This window comes from Mustela erminea, chromosome 5, assembly GCF_009829155.1.
Source record: "Mustela erminea isolate mMusErm1 chromosome 5, mMusErm1.Pri, whole genome shotgun sequence".
NCBI lineage: Eukaryota > Metazoa > Chordata > Mammalia > Carnivora > Mustelidae > Mustela > Mustela erminea.
The window spans coordinates 70789241-70809086 of NC_045618.1; the positions used below are offsets into that span (position 1 = coordinate 70789241).

General features: G+C 42.6%; 1 long non-coding RNA gene across 2 annotated transcripts in view; it reads left to right on the plus strand.

Annotated features, from left to right (window-relative positions):
- The window catches only part of LOC116591069, a 172558-nt gene that overhangs the window by 20814 nt on the left and 131898 nt on the right, over positions 1-19846 (plus strand). The window contains exon 3 of one of the 2 annotated variants that reach the window (XR_004285833.1): positions 4003-4116. The exons of the other annotated variant lie outside the window; for it this stretch is intronic. This is a non-coding gene — a long non-coding RNA (uncharacterized LOC116591069). The remainder of the gene's footprint in view (positions 1-4002; positions 4117-19846) is intronic. 2 annotated transcript variants of the gene reach the window in all.

Here is a 19846-nt window from a genome sequence, read left to right on the forward strand (position 1 = left end):
ATAAAAAGGCTAAAAGTCAGTCATTTGTATGTTCTGTTGGTCTAGGTAAGTAATGCATGGCACCTGAAATCCGGGTTTTCTGACCTTGCAACCTGGGCTTACAAGGCAGGACCTCAACGTGATAAAGAGCAAAGCTCCAGAAATCAGTGGACCTGAATTCATTTTCTGGACTTTTTGTCTCCAAGTTATTGGCCTTGGTGAGAGCTTTGGTTTCTTCATCTGTGAATGAGGCAACAATAGTATTTACTGTACTGGGTGGTCAAGAGGATTAACTGAAATAACGTTTGCAAAGTGCTTATCACAATGCCCCAGTCTTAAGAAAGTTGTAATTCTTGTGCCTTATTATTGTTTGTGACAAAATTTCCCAGACTGAAAAAGGTAATCGATTCTTTGGCAAATAACTTAAAAACCTGCATGCATTTGTTGTATTAGACAGCATAGTCTAACTGCTGTTACAAACAATCCTGAAGGTTAAGTGGCTGGATACAATAAAAATGTTTTTCCCACCTAGCCAAAACCGATCACTGGCGTTTCTTGTAAGGTTGGTCTCCTGGGTAGCCCCAAGCAGTAGCTCAGGGACCTGTTTTCCATTTTATGTCCCCTTCACAAGGATCTTTCCTGAACATGAATTTTCTATGAATTAAAAAAAAATCTGAGGTCAAATAATTTTGAAAAATAATGGACTTACAACTTCTTTTTTAGAGATTCAAAGTATCCATTTGAGTATGAAGGTTTTCGATGAGTTCTGTATTAAGAAACCTGTAGAATTTTGTTTAATCCAATATTCTCTCTCTTCTTTTCCCCTTTTGCTTGTTTGTTTCTTAAATTCCTCATATTAGTGAAATCATATGGTATTTGTCTTTCTCTCTCTTTATTTCACTCAACATTATACTCTCTAGCTCTATCTATGTTGTCGCAAATGGCAAGATTTTATTCTTTTTCATGAGTGAGTTGTTTCATTAGTTATTTCGTTAGGGGGGGTATATATCCATTGTGTATACATACACACACATGCATGCATGCACCCACACACACGCACACCCCACATCTTCTTTATCCATTCATCAGTCAATGGGCACTTGGCCTGTTTCCATAGTTTGATAATGCTGCTATAAACATCAGGATGCATGGATCCCTTTGAATTAATATTTTGTGCTCCTTGGGTAAATACCCAGTAATGCAATTGTTGGATCATAGGGTAGTTCTATTTTTAACTTTTTGAGGACTCTCCATACTGTTTTCCTGAGTGACTGCACTAGTTTGCATTCCCACCAACAGTGCAAGAGGGTTCCCCTTTCTCCACATTCTCACCAACACATTTTGGTTCTTGGGTTGTTGATTTTAGCCATTCTCTTGGGTGTAAAGTGATATCTCATTGTAGTTTTGGTTTGTATTTCCCTGATGATGAGTAATGTTGAATATCTTTTCATGTGTCTATTGGCTATCTGTATGTCTTCTTTGGAAAAATGTCTGTTCATGTCTTCTGCACATTTTTAATTGGATTTTTTTTGTTTTGGGTATTGAATTGTGTAAGTTTTTTATATATTTTGAATATAAACTGGTTAGTAGGTATGTCATTTGCAAATATCTTCTCCCATTTGGTAGGTTGTCTTTTAGTTTTGTTGACGGTTTCTGTCATTTCTGCTTTGTACCCTGCTTTTAAAGTGGTTTTTTTTTTTTTTTTTAAGATTTTATTTATTTGACAGAGAGAAATCACAAGTAGATGGAGAGGCAGGCAGAGAGAGAGAGAGAAGGAAGCAGGCTCCCTGCTGAGCAGAGAGCCCGATGCGGGACTCGATCCCAGGACCCTGAGATCATGACCTGAGCCGAAGGCAGCGGCTTAACCCACTGAGCCACCCAGGCGCCCCTGTACCCTGCTTTTAAAAACCTATTCTGGGGGTGCCTGGCTGACTCTGTCGGTGGAGCATGCAACTCTTGATCTCCGGTTTGTGAGTTTGAGACCCATGTGAGGTATAGAGCCTACCAAAAAAAAAAAAAAAAAAAGAAAAAAAAGAAAAACAACAACAAAAAATAAAACCTACTCTGGACATCTTTTCATGTCTATTCATATGATTCTTATCTTCTCATCATTTTATTGATGCATAGCATTCTATTTTATGGATATATCATAAAGACTTGTTTTTTAAATTACATGATTTAAAAAATTTTAAGGGCCTTAAATACATGGACTCAGGTCTTAAATACACAGAAAAATTTCTGTAGACAGGAAGAAAACAACTTCAGGCTTTGGTGTCATCTCGCAAAACACCTTCATTGCTCACAATTGTTCCTACTATGGTTCCTCTAGGCACAGTTTGTTCTCATTTTTATAGTAAACATAATCTCTACACAGTTATTCAGAGAATAATCCCTCCATATTATGTTATATTTTATTTGCAAATTTAAACATACCTCCTCCTGATAGGAGACATGAGAAGGGCTCAGCACCATTTATATGGCATTCCTACCGAAATGACATAATCTGAATCTAATGATGACAAAGCATCAGACAAACCCAAATTGAGGATATTGTACAAAATAACTAGCTATTCTTGCAACTTTTCTACAAGTCTGGAGTTATGTCTAAAATAAAGTAAAATTGAATGAAAATGCAGATGTTACTCCTTCATTTTTATTACTGCCCAAAGCCCTAGAAATGCAGCTTGAAATGTTTACTTGGAAATGGTTGACTCATGACTCATTAACCTTCAGAAAAATCACAAAAATTTAGCTCTCTTTGTCAGTGTTGCTTATCACTCACCATCTTTCATGCCTGGCTCTGTCGACACATAATATGTCAGCTCACCACTCTTCCCCATGCTTGCCCTCCTTTCTTGGAATTTGTCTCTCCAGCCACTGGCTCCCGAACATGAGAACACTCTGTGGTATCCTATCTACCTGGTCATGGTTTTGTGTGTATCTATGTCATAGTCTCTCCACGTGGATCATAGAGTTAGGACCTTTTTGAATATTCAGCATTTTAGGGTCAGATCAAAATGTAGACATTTTCCTAAAAGCATTTCCTAAAAGCAAGCATTTATTGCTTTTCCTCTTCACCACATCTTAAAAGACACTTAGACTTGAATATTTCCTCATCTCTTCTTGGTTCAGATAATGCTGCCTTTATGCATTAACTTTTGATCCCTATGTCCCTTCTTGCCCTTTCTCTCCCTACTCCCATGATTAGGAAATTTCCATTTGTTAGAAGGATTTCAGGACTTTCATGCTGTTGAAAGACTGGAGTGTGCAGGGGAAGAGTTTAGCTGGGAAACTGAAATTGGTTTGTTTAGTAAAGTGCAAAGAGAGAGGAGGAAAAGAAACAACATGTCCAACATGTTGGGCCAAACAGGCATATGGCAAATTAGAAGCTCTTGAGTATGTTTGGCGGAAGAGAGGGGACAAAAAAGGGATTTAAGAAATGTTGCTGGGAGTTGTGAATTGGAGAGGTGGATATAAAAGGTCTGTGGTGGAGGGGGTGAGTGGGGTGTATTAAAATTGCCCAAAAGGTCAAAAAGCAGCTGATCTTAGAGGGAGACAGAAGGTGACACCCACTGTGCTGCTGGAAGGGTAAGTATTGTTTTCTTCCCAAGGAGTAATGGGAAGCCAGGAAGTGTTTTAAACTGGTATGGAGACCCATTGTCAGAGTTCTTTTTCAATAACCTCATGGCTTCAGTGTGGAGAAAGACTTGAGGAACAAGAATGTGTGTGGGGAGGCCAGTAGTCCAGTGAGAAATGATAAACGAGGTTGGTGCAGTGGAGCTGGAGAGAAGGCAGCAGGTTCCAAAGATATTTAGCAGATAAAGTCAACAAGACTCAGTGATGAATTGGAAATGGGAATACGGAGGTGAGGAAGTTGGCCACCTTGTTTTTGAATGCAGGCTAATGTAACAGGGTTAGGTGTGCTAAAAGTAGTGGAAGAGGCTAGTTTGGAGACAAGATCATGAAATCAGATTTGGCCTTTCTAGAGGAGGAGAGAATCTTTTTCCTCTCTACCCATTTTAGGTTCATTGGCTGGGGACCTGTGACTTACATTGGGACAAGACAGATTAACAAGAGAAAAACAAACAGACATTTATTGACATGAGAAATTACACATACACATGGGAGTACCCAGAGGTGAGTAACTCAAAAGAGTGGGTAGAACTTGGGCTTATATACCATCTTAACAAACAAAGAAACAAAAAGAAAACCAATAAAGTTTTCAGAGAAGTGACAAGACAAAGGGAAAGGACTTTGAGTTTCTAAGGCAACAAGTTGTAGAAAGGCAAATATATGAGTAATTAGTAGAAGATAAGGGCCAGTTATTAATTTGTTATATAGGTTCCTTACTGCCATCTCTGAGTGGGTGAGGGTCTAGAGTTGTCTTTGGTGATGAACTTTAATCCATCCTGGTAGAGAGGAGGGGAGAGACACCTTTACAGATTTATGTCCGGTGTTTGGACAAATAGAGGAAATATTGTATCTGCTTCTTCTCAATTGCTTTCAGCTCAAAATAATCCTTATGTCAAAGTGGCATTATTTTGAAGTGGCCTATTCTGCTACCCTTCACCTTGATGTAGGTATAAAATGTTTGTATGAACTTATTAGGGCTGCTGTAATAAGTTACTACAAACCGGGTGGCTTAAAGCAACAGAAATTTTTTCTTTCACAGTTCTAGACGCTGGAAATTTGAAATCAAGGTATTGGCAGGGTCATGCTCCTGTGAAGGCTCTTCCAGTTTCTGATGGTTAATCTCTGGCCTTCTCTGGGTTGTAGCTGCATCACTCCAATCTCTGCCTTCATCATCACATGCCATTCTCACTGTGTCTATGTTTCTGTGTCTCCTCCTTTTGTAAGTGCATCTGTCAAATTGGAGGTAGGGCCCACTCTAGCCAGTACAACCTCATCCTAACTATTCCATCTATAGAGGACCTATTCCAAATAAGATCATACTCACAGTGGCCTAGGGTTAGTTAGCACTTCAACATTGTCTTTTTGGAGGACCCAGTTCAACCCAAAACAGTGTTTGTGCCCCTCCCAAGTGGAGTGGCTAAGTGGTCGGTTGGCTGTGTGGATCTGTAGTGGTAGGGCTGCAGAGAGGGGGGAGATGGCAAGAAGAAAATGGTGACAATCTCATGTGAAAAGGATATGAAGGAAATCTAAGTGGAGAGCTAGGAGGTGGGGGCCCTGAGAGACAGAAGGCAGAAGAAGACCACAGAGAAAACGTTAAAATGGAATCCAGTATTGGGTGGGATCCTTTAGTTAGACAAGGGGCAGTGTCGGGGCATAAGCATGAAGACCTGAATGTCCACTTACAGTTGAGGGACTGACTATGGCTGTCTTGGGGGTGACTAGGGTGCAAGGGAATATGTGGCCTTGGGTCTTGAGGGATTTGGGTTTGGGTTACATACTGAAGGCTTCGTGTGTAACTCCGAAGACAAAGGAGAACTGTGGTGGGATCCACAAGATCTGATTTGAGTTTTAAACTGAGGCTAGCAAGCCCGCATTGTAAATGGATGGCAGAGGATTTGTGGCAGTTGTGGTGAGTGTGCAACCATCTGCCCTGGCCACCACTCTCCCACACACCCCACTCTAATTCTTGACTTTGACTCTCACCCCTGGCCTCCATGTGGTTTTGCTGACCATCTGGCCTGAGAGGCCATAGGCCAGTTTTAGTTTTATTTATCCATCCTGCCCCTCCTGTAGGCCTGTGGGGTTTTGACAGCTACTTTGTGGTGTTGGGAGAAGGGGGCTGTCTGGACATCAACAAAGCAATGCCCACGAAAGGCAGGTTTTTAGACCAGAAAACATTTACACAACTCTGGTTTTGGAGTCAGGCAGACCTGGGTGCACTTTTTTTAAAAAAATAGCTCTATTGAGATATAATTTATATGCCATAAAATTCACCATTTTGAAATGTGTAATGACAGTTTTTTTATGTATTCAGAAAGTTGTGCAAGCATCACCATAATCTCATTTTAGAAAAATTTCATTATCCCCTAAAGAAACTTGCATTTGTGAGCACATCCTAACTCCATCCTTACCTAGCTCTGTGACTGTGGGCAACTTACTTAGCCTCTCTGAGCCCTGGTTTTCTCATCATATAAGTGAGAATAATAACACACAATTTCATGGGCTTATTTAAGGGGTGAATGAGAGAGCAAATAACACCCTTAGCGCATGGCCTGGCACAGTTTTGGCCTTGGCCCCCAATAGATTTCAGTTCTCTCAACTTAATTTCACCAGCTATTTTTCTGTCAATTTAGTCAGAAACCACTCTGAATAATTATTCATGAATCATTGTTGCAGCATCCACAATTTTTTTTGACAAGCTTTCAGTCCTTATGCTTAACCTAATGTTTTTTGTACATGTGCGTGTGCACATACACACACAAATACATACACACACAAATACATCAACACACCACACCTCATAAATGCACACACACACACACACACACACACATACACACATACACACATACACAAATATGCTAATACAATGCACATAGAACTAAGCAAGCTTTGAGAGATTCAGAGAATTTCTGGAATATTTCTATGCTTATAAAGCTAAAGTGTTCTTAATTGTGTATATGTATTTTTTCTCTCTCTCACTATATATATCTGTGTATACATATGTATATATATAGTGCATATATATATATATATATAGGTAAGGTATATAGATAAAGTATTTACTGTCTCTATAATCTTGAGTTAATAATAACAGTTTCTTGGGCTATTCCCATGTACCAAGTCTACGATTAAGTATTCTTACATGTTTCTTTTTTTTTTTTTTTTTTTAGGATTTTATTTATTTATCAGAGAGAGAGAGGGGGAGAGAGCGAGCACAGGCAGACAGAATGGCAGGCAGAGGCAGAGGGAGAAGCAGGCTCCCTGCTGAGCAAGGAGCCCGATGTGGGACTCGATCCCAGGACGCTGGGATCATGACCTGAGCCGAAGGCAGCTGCTTAACCAACTGAGCCACCCAGGCGTCCCTTCTTACATGTTTCTTTATTTTTCCCTTAACCCTGAAAGTTAAAGTCACTTTCATATCACAAAGTAGGAATTATAATCACCTCCCATTTTGTGGGGAAGGAGAAGGGAGGTCCTGTGAAGTTGAGTTTCTTGCCCAAGAGCATGTAATAGCAAATGGAGTCAGGATTTGAACCCAGGACCTCCCCATAATGATGGGTAACAAATAGCTTCAGGTTAGGCTCTCTCCAGATGCTTGTAGGAATCTGCTTTTAGAAGACAGGTAAGCTGCTTCTCAGAGACATCAGTGGGTGATAAGGCTAGTCATGACCACAGAGTTACTCCTACTGCGGCAAGAGCTGCCAACCTTAATGGCCTAAGCATCACTCTCAATCCTGGGAAAATAGCGGAATCCTCCAGGGAGCTTTAAAAATATCTAGATTTTCTGGCTCCACTCCAATTTGCTTATAGCAGAATTTTCTAGGATGGATCTTAGTATCTCTGAAAAGCTTCCAAGAGACCATTTTAGACAGAAAATACAGATACTATCAAATCCAGGAGTACAAGAAAATATGGACATTTTGAAATTTACATTTTACTACCAGCAAAGTGGATACTCAAATGATAATTTGGGGAGGAAAGTTGTACAACACATGACAGGTGGTGGGTGAATTAGTTAGGGCAGCACTGACTGTTGTACATAGCAACCCACCATCCTCTACGGCTTAACACAATAGAAATGAATTTCTCGCTCATAAGTGGTCCATGGTGGGTAATCCTGTTTGACTTGTAGCTCTTTTCCAGGAATCCAGGCTCCCTCCATTCTATGAGCCTCTGACTTTAATACATTTCTTTAAAGCTGTTGGGGAAAGGCGGTTAGGGAGGCTTACAAGGGGGCAGTTTTGTGGGCTGGGCCTGGGAGTAGAGCGCAGTGCTTTCCCTATACTTCACCAGCTGGAACTCAGCCTGTGGTGATGTCTGAGCACCAGAGAGGGTGGCACGTGTTGTCTGCCTGCTCTGGGGAGGATAAAGAAAGGGGTTAGGTGAACTGGTAGCCTGTCTCCATCCCAGTGGATTAATTTCTAATGGATAATAATAAGGCAAACAACCTAACCAAAAATGGGCAGAGAATAAGGACAGAATGTTTCTAGAAGTGCAAACCCAAATGACTCATGAACAGTAAAGATGCTCAACCTCTCTGGTAGAGAGAGAAATGCAAAAACAGGTGACAATGGGTGTTCAGTTTCCACCTATTGGATTAAGAGACATTAAAGCCTGGTAATACTTACTACCTGTGGGAAGCAATAGAGGATATGGTTCCACACAGTTGGGAGAGATGTAGATTGCTGCAACATTTTGGAATTAGCAATGAAAATAAAAAACACATTATTTCAACCTAACAGTTCCATTCCAGAGTCTCTCTTTCATAGAATAAAAGCAGGGTGTATGGATTGATACATCCTAGGATGTTTACTGCAATGTTATTCATAGTGACAAAAATAGGATATGAAGTTCCCACCAATAAGGGAATAATTTAATGGATTGTAATTATCAACAATATGGGATGTTCTATAGTTTTAGAAAAGATGACTAAGAGATATGCCTATGAGATATTATTAAATGAGAAAATCAAAAGTCAGAGAAATGTATATGATTCTTTTTTTTAAAGGATAAATCAAAGGATAATCTGTCTCCCTTTTAAACTTCTTATTATTGTCATCATCAACCTGTGCCTGTCTGCGTATTTATCATGTGATTGATGAATACAGAGAACAGATGTTAGCTGAGTAAGGGGACAGAGGTGGAAAAAAGGTAACCCTCCCCAATACTACATTTAAAGAGGTAGCAATAAAAAACAGCATGGGTGTGATGACCACATAAAACTTATATGCATGTATAATATGTCTTCCTAAAGAAATATATGAATTTATGGTCACAGATGTGTCAGTGGTAATTATTGCAAGGTGGAATTTCAGGTGAGTTTTATTCTCTTCCTTGTATCTTTATATGTTGTTCAAATTTTTACCAAAAAAATTTGTTTCTTTTATTAACAGGAGGAAAACCAATGAACATTTTCATATTTTAAAAAAGGATTTCCTGAATAATTCTGATAATTAGCCACACTTCATTATCAGGGATTGACTTAGGAAGCTAAAAAAGTGGAATTTCAAGCATCAGAAAGCAGCATGTTAAGAAACCACTTCTGTGGGAGGGGGTCTTGCTGGGACCCCAGAAACTATTCCCCATGGATCATTTCCTACCTGCAGCATGCTAAGGCTGACTCTGAGGGGAAATAATGATCAGCTGGGCTGTGAGGTGTCTTCCTTTGGAAAGGGAAGAGTCTGGGGAAGGTGAGGGATTGAGGGATTGACTCCTGGTAGGTGTCAGTTTGAGGTTCAGGTGCAGGCTCTTAACACCTGAAAGTTCTCGGTCAAGGACAGGACATCTGGTGGATAGATGGGTGGCAGAAAAGCAGTGATGCTCAAGGTGGGGAGCAGGGGTATGGTTGCCAAGCAGACTGGAGTTTGGGTCTGGGCCCTGCCAGTTACAAGCCATGAGACCTTGGACCTGTTACTCCACCTGCATGGACCCAAGTTTTCTCATTAGGAGTGTGAAGATAATGCTTTCTTTTTTTTTTTTTTTTTAAAGATGTTATCCATTTATCAGAGAGAGATGGGGGGAGAGAGCGAGCACAGGCAGACAGAATGGCAGGCAGAGGCAGAGGCAGAGGGAGAAGCAGGCTCTCCGCCGAGCAAGGAGCCCGATGTGGGACTCAATCCCAGAACGCTGGTATCATGACCTGAGCCGAAGGCAGCCGCTTAACCAACTGAGCCACCCAGGCGTCCCAAGATAATGCTTTCTTTCTCACAGGCTTGTGGTAAAGAAGGGAGATGATGCATGCGGATGCTGGCGGTGGCCCAGCCAGTTTTGCATGTGTATTAGCTTGTAGGAAGAGCTCAGGTCATAGTCCTGTGAGAGCCCTTCACTCAGCTCGGTGGGTAATGGGAGAGCAGAGAAGGGAGGAGCATCAGCAAGGTGGAGTAAGGGCTGTCTTCTGTAGCTCAAGGAAGTGCGGGCCACTGGGAAAGGGCAAAGGCAGAGGCAAGCTTGGCAGAGAGGCTCTGCATCTTCTATCCCCCTCAACCCCTGGACTCAGCTTCTTGTTCTTTCTCTCTCCCAACCCCTCCATCAATTCTTGTGGATTAGAATTAGGTGAGTGTTACAGAACAAATGTTTGTGCCCTCCCAAACCCCCTTCCAAATTCATATGTGGAAGCCCTAACCCTCAGTGAGGTTGTACTTGGAGATGGGGCTTCTAAGGAAGTAATTCAATAAGGTCTTATAGGGTAGGGCCCTGATCCAATAGGATTAGTGTCCATTTCAGAAGGAATTGGAGATGGCTTGCTTACTCTCTTAGCTTATGCACCGAGGAAAGGCCAGGTGAGGAGGTAGCAAGCAGGTGGTTATCTGCAGCTCCTGAAGAGAGGCCTCCCCCAAAACTAAACCCTGCTGGAACCTTGACCTTCGACCTTCCAGCCTCCAGAATTGAGAAAAAGAAAATTCTAATGTTTGAGCCATGCAGCCTGTGGCATTTTGTGAGGCTTTAGTTGTAAATAATAAGAACATTTTAAGCCATTTACTATTGACAGTGTGCTAATCAGGACTGACATAGAACCTATGACTTTCACAAATGTTCTGAGCCCAGCAAAGAGACAGATGAATAAATAGGCTGGTGGTCTGCCTGAAAGAGGAAGTGCAGAGCACTCTGGGAGCCAAGAGGAAGGCATGGAGATCTAATCTAGCACATGTGACATAGGGTCTACTAACTGGGTTCCAGTACTGTTTTAAAATGTGGGAAATCTACAAAAATCTAGGCTTCCCTCTTCTCTTGAAAAATCAAACTCTGGTCATACAGGGCCTGCATTTTCACAGCTTCCACCTTCAAAGACACTGTTCACCACTGTCCCTGCTACTCCCTATTGTCTCCTTGCTCAGCCAGGTGTCCTCACTTAAGTTGTCTGTTATGTGGGATCCCTGGAATAAATGTTGCCCTTTTTTTTTAAGATTTTTTAAAAATTTATTTGTCAGAGAGAGAGAGAGAGAGAGCAGATGCATGGAGAACTGCAGGCAGAACAGGAAAGCAGGCAGAGGGAGAAGCAGGCTCAAGGAGCTCAATGGGGGACTCGATCTCAGGACCCTGGGATCATGACCTGAGCTGAAGGCAGATGCTTAACCCACTGAGCCACTTAGGCATCCCAAATGTTGCCCTTTTTTAATGCTCATAAGTGTGCACAGTTAATTGTGGTTCTCCCCTGCTGTGGTGGCCACAGGTTAACTCAAGATTGACCCCAAACCAAAATGATGCTTACACAGTAAAGGTCTCTTGGTACTATCTTTTATCACTCAGGAAATTTCAGAGCTGGGAGAGTGTTTGGGGCCAGGTCTTCTAAACATCTCCTTCCCCATTTTGGAAACAGACACCCAGAGAGGCAAAGTCATCCACCTCAGGTCACACAGCTATGGAGTAGGTAGCCAGAATGAGAGCCCAAGTTCCCTGATGCTTAGCCTGCTGCTTTTCCTATTGAATCATTTTTTTCCTCCCTCTTATCTTGATAGAAAAAGAAAAGTGTCAATTTGCCACATAGAATTGGGAAAGTATTGTCATGTGATATTTAATCCATGTTTGCCCCCCCTTTTTTTCAACACTGTCAGAGGAAATTATCAAAAGAAAATTATTGGAAAGTGTTAGCCGTGTAATACATGGCTTCCAAGCCCATGAGCACAGATGTCCACTGGCAAAGTTGAAATAAAATTGGAAGAAATTAAAACTCGTTTTGTTTTCCAGGCCCTGGTAATAAAAAATTCTTGCTGCAGATGAGTGCTCAGGCTCAGTCTCTTCCCTCTTATTATCAAACAAAAGCAGAACACAACAAAAATAGAAACTAATGCAGAAATCTACTCTGGTTTCTTCTTTTGTGTACCAATGTTTTTGTTGGTCAAATCACATTATGGAACAATCATCACAATGGCTTATCTTTCTCAGCCCCAAAGTACATATTAAGGATGTGAAGGGAGGTCTTTCATAAAGCAGGATGGGATGAGAGTTCTGTCTTTTTGGGTCTCTGTGCCCCAAACTGGTGGTAGAGGGAGTAACTAAGCATGAAATCCATCAGAGAATGAACGAAATGAGAAGCCATGTCAGTTGGCTTTGGGCTTTGGAGCCAGACTTTCCGGGTTCCAGTCCCAGTTCTCTCATTGACTAGCAGTCTGACTTTGGGCGAGATAATTAACCTGTTGGTGCCTTCATTTCCTGACCAGAGAAACAGGGCTGATGATTCCAATCCCTGCCTTCCAGGATTATTTTGAAAATCGAGAACATTAAGTCCCAAGGTCTTGCTTGATAGCTGGTAGCTGGACCATCACAGCAGGTGACCAAGACGCTTATTGACCTAATTGTGGTCAGGCTCCTCTGAGCCCTCTGTTCAGTTAGGCCTTGACCTTGGGTTTCTGTGTCTTGTTCTTGCCAAACCCAGTTTTAGAACCCTGAATCTTGCCGAGTCAGTTTAAAGAAATCCCCCGTCCGTGATATGTGATCACCCTTGATACATGATCAAATTCTTTATTCCCCACACCCTTGGTATCTGATCACCCTGACCTGTCTTCAGGAAGAATCCTGTTAAGTCAGTTTAGCAAGAATCTCCTCCCTGTGATGTCTCCTCTTAGTATTTTTCCATCCACTGACTCCTCACTCTGCTCATTGGCTGTAAATCCTTACTTGTCCTTGCTGTTTTGGGAGTTGAGCCCAGTCTCCCTCTCCAATTGCAGTACCCCCATTGCAGCATGCAGGGTTTCTAATGTTCACTCTCTCAGTTAATTTTTGCAAAAAGCCCACGGGTAGGCATTATTACCTAATTTCACAGATGAGGAACTGAGTAAGAATGACTAAATGGCTGCCCAAAGTCAAGCAGCTTCTAAGTGTCGGGGAGGGAGTTTGAGGTTAGAGCCTGTGCCCATGCTCCTCTGGCGCTATGGGAGGTTTGATGAGTGGTAGCACAGATGAAGGATGAGATGCAGGAGGAGAAGCAGGGAAATGGATCTCATATTCAATTGGAACATAGGATCACCTACACGGGAGTCTTTGAGGCATTGTTGATTGTTGGAGGCTTGGGGTCAGGCCTTCCTAAGCAGACATACCATGCTGAAACCTTTGCCAGGCTGGTAAGGTTGAGAGGGGAGATGAGAGGGAGTGGAGTGCATGTGTATGTCTGTGTGTGTGTGTGTGTGTGAGAGAGAGAGAGAGAGAGAGAGAATGAGAAAGATGAGATACATTTTCTGCATTGTCTCCTGTACTCCTTCAGAGAGGGTTCCTAGCCCCTGGGCTGGTGTCCAGACTCCATGGCCTATTGTGTCAACCCCACTCTCCTTCATGAGAGGGTCACCCTGGCCAGTGAGGCCCTAGAACACCAGAGCTAGAGGTTGTCTGGTCCAAGTTCTTCAGTTGTGGAGACCCAGAGAGGTTAATTTGATTTGTTTCGATTCATGGAGACGCAGAGTTGGGTCAGAAACTAGATATCCTGATGTATTAATCCATTCTGTAAATACATATTGAGCATGTACTCTGTTCCAGAGACACCAGCCTTTTAGGAACCTTTTAGAAGCCTACCTTTCCCAGTTGAGCACAATTCCATCTCTTTTCTTAACTCATCACTGGACAATTTCTAGGCCCCAGGCCCTGCCAGGGACAGTGGTGGCATCTGATGAGGTCTTAGCAACATGGAGATTATAATGAGCATGCTCCCCCTGATCCCAGGCCTCCCAGGTGGATGGGTGTGGCCATTGGCCCCCACTGCCCTTTTCCAGACCTCTGTTTGTTTCCCTCTGCCTTTCTGCATCCCCACATCCATGTTAGGGGCCTCTGTCATTCACGCCAGCAGCCTCTAGTTTCCTCCCTCTATCAGTGCACTTCTGGGCTATCTGCAGTCTCCCTCTTTCCAAAGGATTAAGTGGCTTGTCCAAGGCTGCATGCCAGTTCCATCACAGGCTCCAGTATTTAGACTTAGACTGGGGATGGTCCCATGGGGGAGGGGAACAATCTATTATTTTTTGAAAGCCTACCAGAAATGTCACATATCCTGTACGTACATTCCTTTCTTTTAGAAGTTTATGCTTAAAACAAAACAAAAAAACCCTTGTGCCTAGTGCCTTGCTTTCCTACCCAGCTCTGTCCTTTCCACATATTCTCTTTCCCACATCACCACCTTGGCCTCCATGCCTTTATGTTCTGTCCATTAAAGAGACCTGAGTTTGATTTCCAGCCCCACCCCTCAACAATGCTGTGACTTTGGGCAAGTTGCATAATTAATATTTGAGGCCTCAGTTTCCCTTTCTGTAAAACTGGAAACCGTTGGTGAATCCATATTTGAATTGCATGGCAGGTATGTAAAAATTGTTAATTTTCTTCCCCTTAGATTGTCCCAAAGGATTCCTTCTCTAAAGAAAAGGAAATCCATTTTTCCCCCCTATTTCAGAACATTGCCACTCTTGCATTATGCTGCGAGTAAGGTTTGGCACCAAGAAGCCAGGTTTGGGCTACCCTTTTGGACCACTTGGTACTGCCAGGCACCTCTTCTGGGCATCAAAGCTGCAGGTCAGCTTTGTGGTCCAGACGGTAGCCTGGCTCCAGAGCTAAGGAGGTCAGCTTGGTGGTAATCTGTGCAGGCCCCGGTCTCTGAGTGCTGAGCCACAGGTACACCAGGAGCTGGGAGGCAGAGGTTTGGGTAGGGAGCTACTGAGGGGCAGCTGGGTGAAGTGCATCAGACACCACAGCTACCTGCAGGGAAGCCCCCAGCTGGCCCAGTAGACCTCCATGGAAGGCTGAGGTCCCTTGCTGCCTACCGAGCCATCTGGACTCCATAGTACCCTCTCCCCACACCAGTCCTCACAGCCATCACTTCAAGCATCAGTCTCCTCCCACATTGTCCCACGGCTCATGTTGTCCATCTGTGAAAATGCAAATACAGTGCTGTCTGAGAATGACGCCTGAGCCCTCACCAGCCTCAGCACAACCCATAGCACCAGGAAGCTCTGTTATAATGCCAGTCACGTGAGTCTGTGGTTCACAGTGGCTTGGCCTGTTGTTACTAAGTGCACATGCCCCATATCCTTATGTCTGCTTTGAGGGGTCCAGAAACATCTGCATCCTGTAATTTAGGATACAGGGGCTCTAGTGCTAGAGGCAGTGTTGGGGGAAAGCCACTCCTTGATTTTTACTATGGAGCTATAAACCCTGACCCCCTCTAAGCTCCAGGATTGGCCCCAGCTCAGGCTCCAATTTCAGAAACATGTCGGACTTCAGACTCATCCACTGGAATAGTCCCAGTGAATACCCCCGAAAAGACTTTCTCTAATGCTTTAAAGCTTAATTCCCTAGTTACAAATTTGTATGATTCTTTTTTGCCACTGTAGTGTTGGCACAGTACCTGGCAGGTAGTAAGAGCTTAATAGATGTATGTTGAATGAATGAGGTATAGATGACTGTCCAATCAGTCATGTTTATCCCAGTGTGAAAGAGTTTTTAGTCTTTCCTAGTAAATAAGCACGTGGCAAGGCTAGACAAGAGACTGAAAGAGCTCTTGTCAGTTTAGGAGCTAGTCTCCTCCAGCCCTACTGATCCTCCAATCAGGGAATGCCAATTTTGTATGACTTGCTTTCAGCCACCTTCAGAGCCCAGACAAGGTGGGCCCAAGTGGCCCAGCTCAGAGGGTTCAGAAAATAATAATGTCCCTAAGCTGTTGGTCTCTGGTCCCTTTGGATTCTGTCTGAGTTGTCTGTACATAGTTCAGGCACCACTGTCCAGGTAGTTGCTGCTGCCCCTCCTGTGAGCAGCCTCAGAAATGGGGTGGCTGCCACCATAGGGCTGGTAGAACTGGAAGGTCTGTGGAGGATTCCCTGGTGATGTGATGCATGCCCACATTGGGAAAAATGGTTACTGGTTGCCTGAATGCCGTCTGCAGAACCCTGGGAGGCGGAGGGAGGACAGAGAGCAAGTGGGAGCTCGTCCCACTCTGCCCAGGGACTTTCTTTCACTGCCTCTTAGAAAGAATGAGACAAAGGCTGACAATCCCATTAGCCCCTGAAGACAGGAGAAAAATTGCCATAGGAGCTTCTCTGCTTAGTATGAAGCAGGAACTTGGCAAATGAGGTGCCCAGACTCAGAGACCCTCAGACCTTGGAAGGATCCTCAAGAGCATCTGTTCTAGCCTTCTCGTTTTAGAAGCACATCACTTAATGTTCAAACAGCGGGGGATTCTCTTGTTATCTTTTTGTTATTGGTTTTACCTTCATTCTGCTGTGGTCAGAGGACATAATAGGATTTCAGTTCTTTGGATTGCGTCAAAACTGGCTTTATGGCCCCATGAATGATTAATTTTGATAAATGTAAATGTTTGGTAAACTTAGAGAAACATGTGGGTCCGAAAGTTGTTGGGTGCCAACATTCTTTGTGAATTAATTAGATCAAGTTTGTATATTGTAGTATTCAGATATTGGATATTTTTGTGATTTTTTTTCCTGCTTGTTCTGTCAGTTACTGAGAGGCATATTAAATCTTCCATCATAACTCTGGAGTGCATACATATTTTTAAATTCTGCCAAGTTTTGCTTCATATTCTTGAAATTGTGCTATGAGATACAATCGAATTTAGAATTCTATGGCCTCCTGGGGGGCTGAATCTTTATTTATTTTTTTTAAAGATTTTGTTTATTTATGACAGAGAGAGAGAGTGCACACACAAGCAGGGGGAGCAGCAGACACAGGGAGAAGGAGGCTTCCCACTGAGCAATGAGCCTAATGTAGGGCTAGATCTCATGACCCCCACCAGGAATCATGACCGGAGCCAAAGGCAGACAGATGCTTAGCTGACTGAGCCACCCAAGCCCCCTGGTGGGGCTGAATCTTTTTTGCTTTTGTTTTGTTTATTTATTTAAGTTATTTATTTTTAAATCTTATTTTATTTTTTCAGTGTTCCAAGATTCATTGTTTATGAGCCATACCCAGTGCTCCATGCATTACATACCCTCTTTAATACCCACCACCAGGCTCACCCAGCCCCCCACCCCCCGCCCTCCAAAACCCTCAGTTTGTTTCTCAGAGTCCATAGTCTCTCATGGTTTGTCTTCCCTTCCGATTTCCCCCAACTCCCTTCTCCTCTCCATCTCCCCATGTCCTCCGTGTTATTTGTTACGCTCCACAAATAAGCGAAACCATATGATAATGGACTCTCTCTGCTTGACTTATTTCACTCAGCATAATCTCCTCCAGTCCCATCCATGTTGATACAAAAGTTGGGTATTCATCCTTTCTGATGGAGGCATAATACTCCATTGTATATATGGACCACATCTTCCTTATCCATTCGTCTGTTGAAGGGCATCTTGGCTTTTTCCACAGTTTGGCAATTGTGGCCATTGCTGCTATGAACATTGGGGTACAGATGGTCTTTCTTTTTACTACATCTGTATCTTTGGGGTAAATACCCAGTAGTGCAATTGCAGGGTCATAGGGTAGTTCTATTTTTAATTTCTTAAGGAATCTCCACACTGTTTTCCAAAGTGGCTGCACCAACTTGCATTCCCACCAACAGTGTAAGAGGGTTGCCCTTTCTCCACATCCTCTCCAGCACTTTTTGTTTACTGTCTTGTTAATTTTGGCCTTTCTAACTGGTGTGAGGTGGTATCTCAGTGTGGCTTTGATTTGAATCTCCCTGATGGCTAACACATGAACAGACACTTCTCCAAAGAAGACATACAAATGGTGGACTGAATCTTGATCATTATTAGTCATTCCTCCTTATCTCTAGTAATGTTTCTTGCCTCAAAGTCTACTTTGTCTGATATTAGTTCAGTTCCGCCATTTTCCTTAGGTTTATGTTTATATGGCATTTCTTTTTCCTTACTTCTCTTGCCCTTGTATTCTGATATTTAAAGTATGTCTTTTAGGGGCACCTGAGTGGCTGAGTGGGTTAAAGCTTCTGCCTTCGGCTTAGGTTATGTTCCCAGGGTCCTGGGGTCGAGCCCCACATCAGGCTCTCTGCTCAGCAAGGAGTCTGCTTCCTCCTCTCTCTCTGCCTGCCTCTCTGCCTACTTGTGATCTCTGTCTGTCAAATAAATAAATAAAAACTTAAAAAAAAAGGATGTCTTTTATAAGCCATATATAGTTGGGTTTTATGATAATTTCTGTCTTTTGATTGACCTTTTAGGACCATTGTATTTTATATAATTATTGATACAATGGGTTTAATTTTACCGTCATATTTTTCTTATTTTCTTTTGTTCCATCTGTTCTGTATTAGTTTTTCTCTTTTTCCTAACCTTCTTTTGGATAAATCAAGTATTTTAAACATTTTCAAATTTAAAAATTTTTATTGATGTGAAATTCATATAACATAAAATTAGCCATTTTAAAGTAAACAACAGGGACTCCTGGGTGGCTCAGTTGGTTAAGCCGCTGCCTTCAGCTCAGGTCATGATCCCAGGGTCCTGGGATCGAGTCCTGCATCGGGCTCCTTGCTCAGTGGGGAGCCTGCTTCTCTCTCTGCCTCTGCTGTTGCTCTGCCTGCTTGTGTTCTCCCACTCTCTCTCTCTCTAACAAATAAATAAATAAAATCTTAAAAAAAAAATAAAATAAAGTAAACAACAATTTAGTACATTCATAATGTTGCACAATCACCAACTCTCTCTAGTTCTAAAACATTCTCCTCGCCTTCAGAGGAAACCCCATACCACTAAGCAGTCACTCCCCTTTTACCTCTCCCCTTCTCCGTGGTAACCTCAAATGTGCATTTTGTCTCCAGAGATTATGGATAAATCAAATATTTTTATCATTCCAATTCCTCCTTATTATTACTTATTATTACTCATTCTTTTAGTGGTTACTTCTGAGATTACAACACATCCCTGACTTACTAGATTTTATTTTAAATTAGAACTTTTATAGCTTCCAGGGCAGAGTACCTGTTTTAGACATGCTCCAATTTTTTTTGTCTCCTCATCCCTGTGCAACAGCTGAGAGCTAAAGTTAGCTTGCTAAACTCTTAGGTTCTTCTCTCTACTTGGCTCCTTACCTGCTCACCCTGAACTAACTATGAATCAGCACAAACATTGTGGGACAAAGTGATGGCAGTGTCCAACTCAACCGCTTCAGTTGGTTCTTTTCTTTCTGAGATCCTGTCTCCTCGAGCCTGCCTGCCAGGGTCTCTTTCCAGCTCTTCCCTCTGTCCCTCCTTTCCTCCCTTTTTCCCTCCCTCCCTCCCTCCTTTCTTTCTTTCTCTCTTTCTTTCTTTCTTTCTTTCTTTCTTTCTTTCTTTCTTTCTTTCTTTCTTTCTTTCTTTCTCCCTTCCTTCCCTTCTCTTCCTTTCCTTTCCCTTTCCTTTCCTTTTGCATCTTGTCCAGCTTTTTGAGATGTTCTCAGTGAGAGAGTTGGTCTGCAACAAGTTACTCGCTTTATCAGAGCAGAAATCTGGCTCCCTCCCTTTATAGCAAGGAAGCAGAGGTCTAGAGGGGAAGTGGTTGTCTAGTTTTGTGCTGCTAATTAAAGGAGAGCAGGAATTGGAACTCTGGTCTCCTGATGCCCTTGTCAGTGTTGTTTCTACCACAGCATGTTGGGCAACAAGGGGATCTTAGTCTATCAGACACTCACCCAAGCTATCATTCCCCTGTTAAACACTTACTTCTGCAGGACTTGCTCTGTGCAAAGTATTGGGCAAGTAAAGTGTCTTTTTTTTTTCCTGACTGCTTTCAAGATATTCTCTTTGTCTTGGTTTTCAAAAGCTTTATTATGATGTGTGGAGGTGTGAGTTTCTTCGTATTTTCTCTGCTTGGAGATCACATATCTT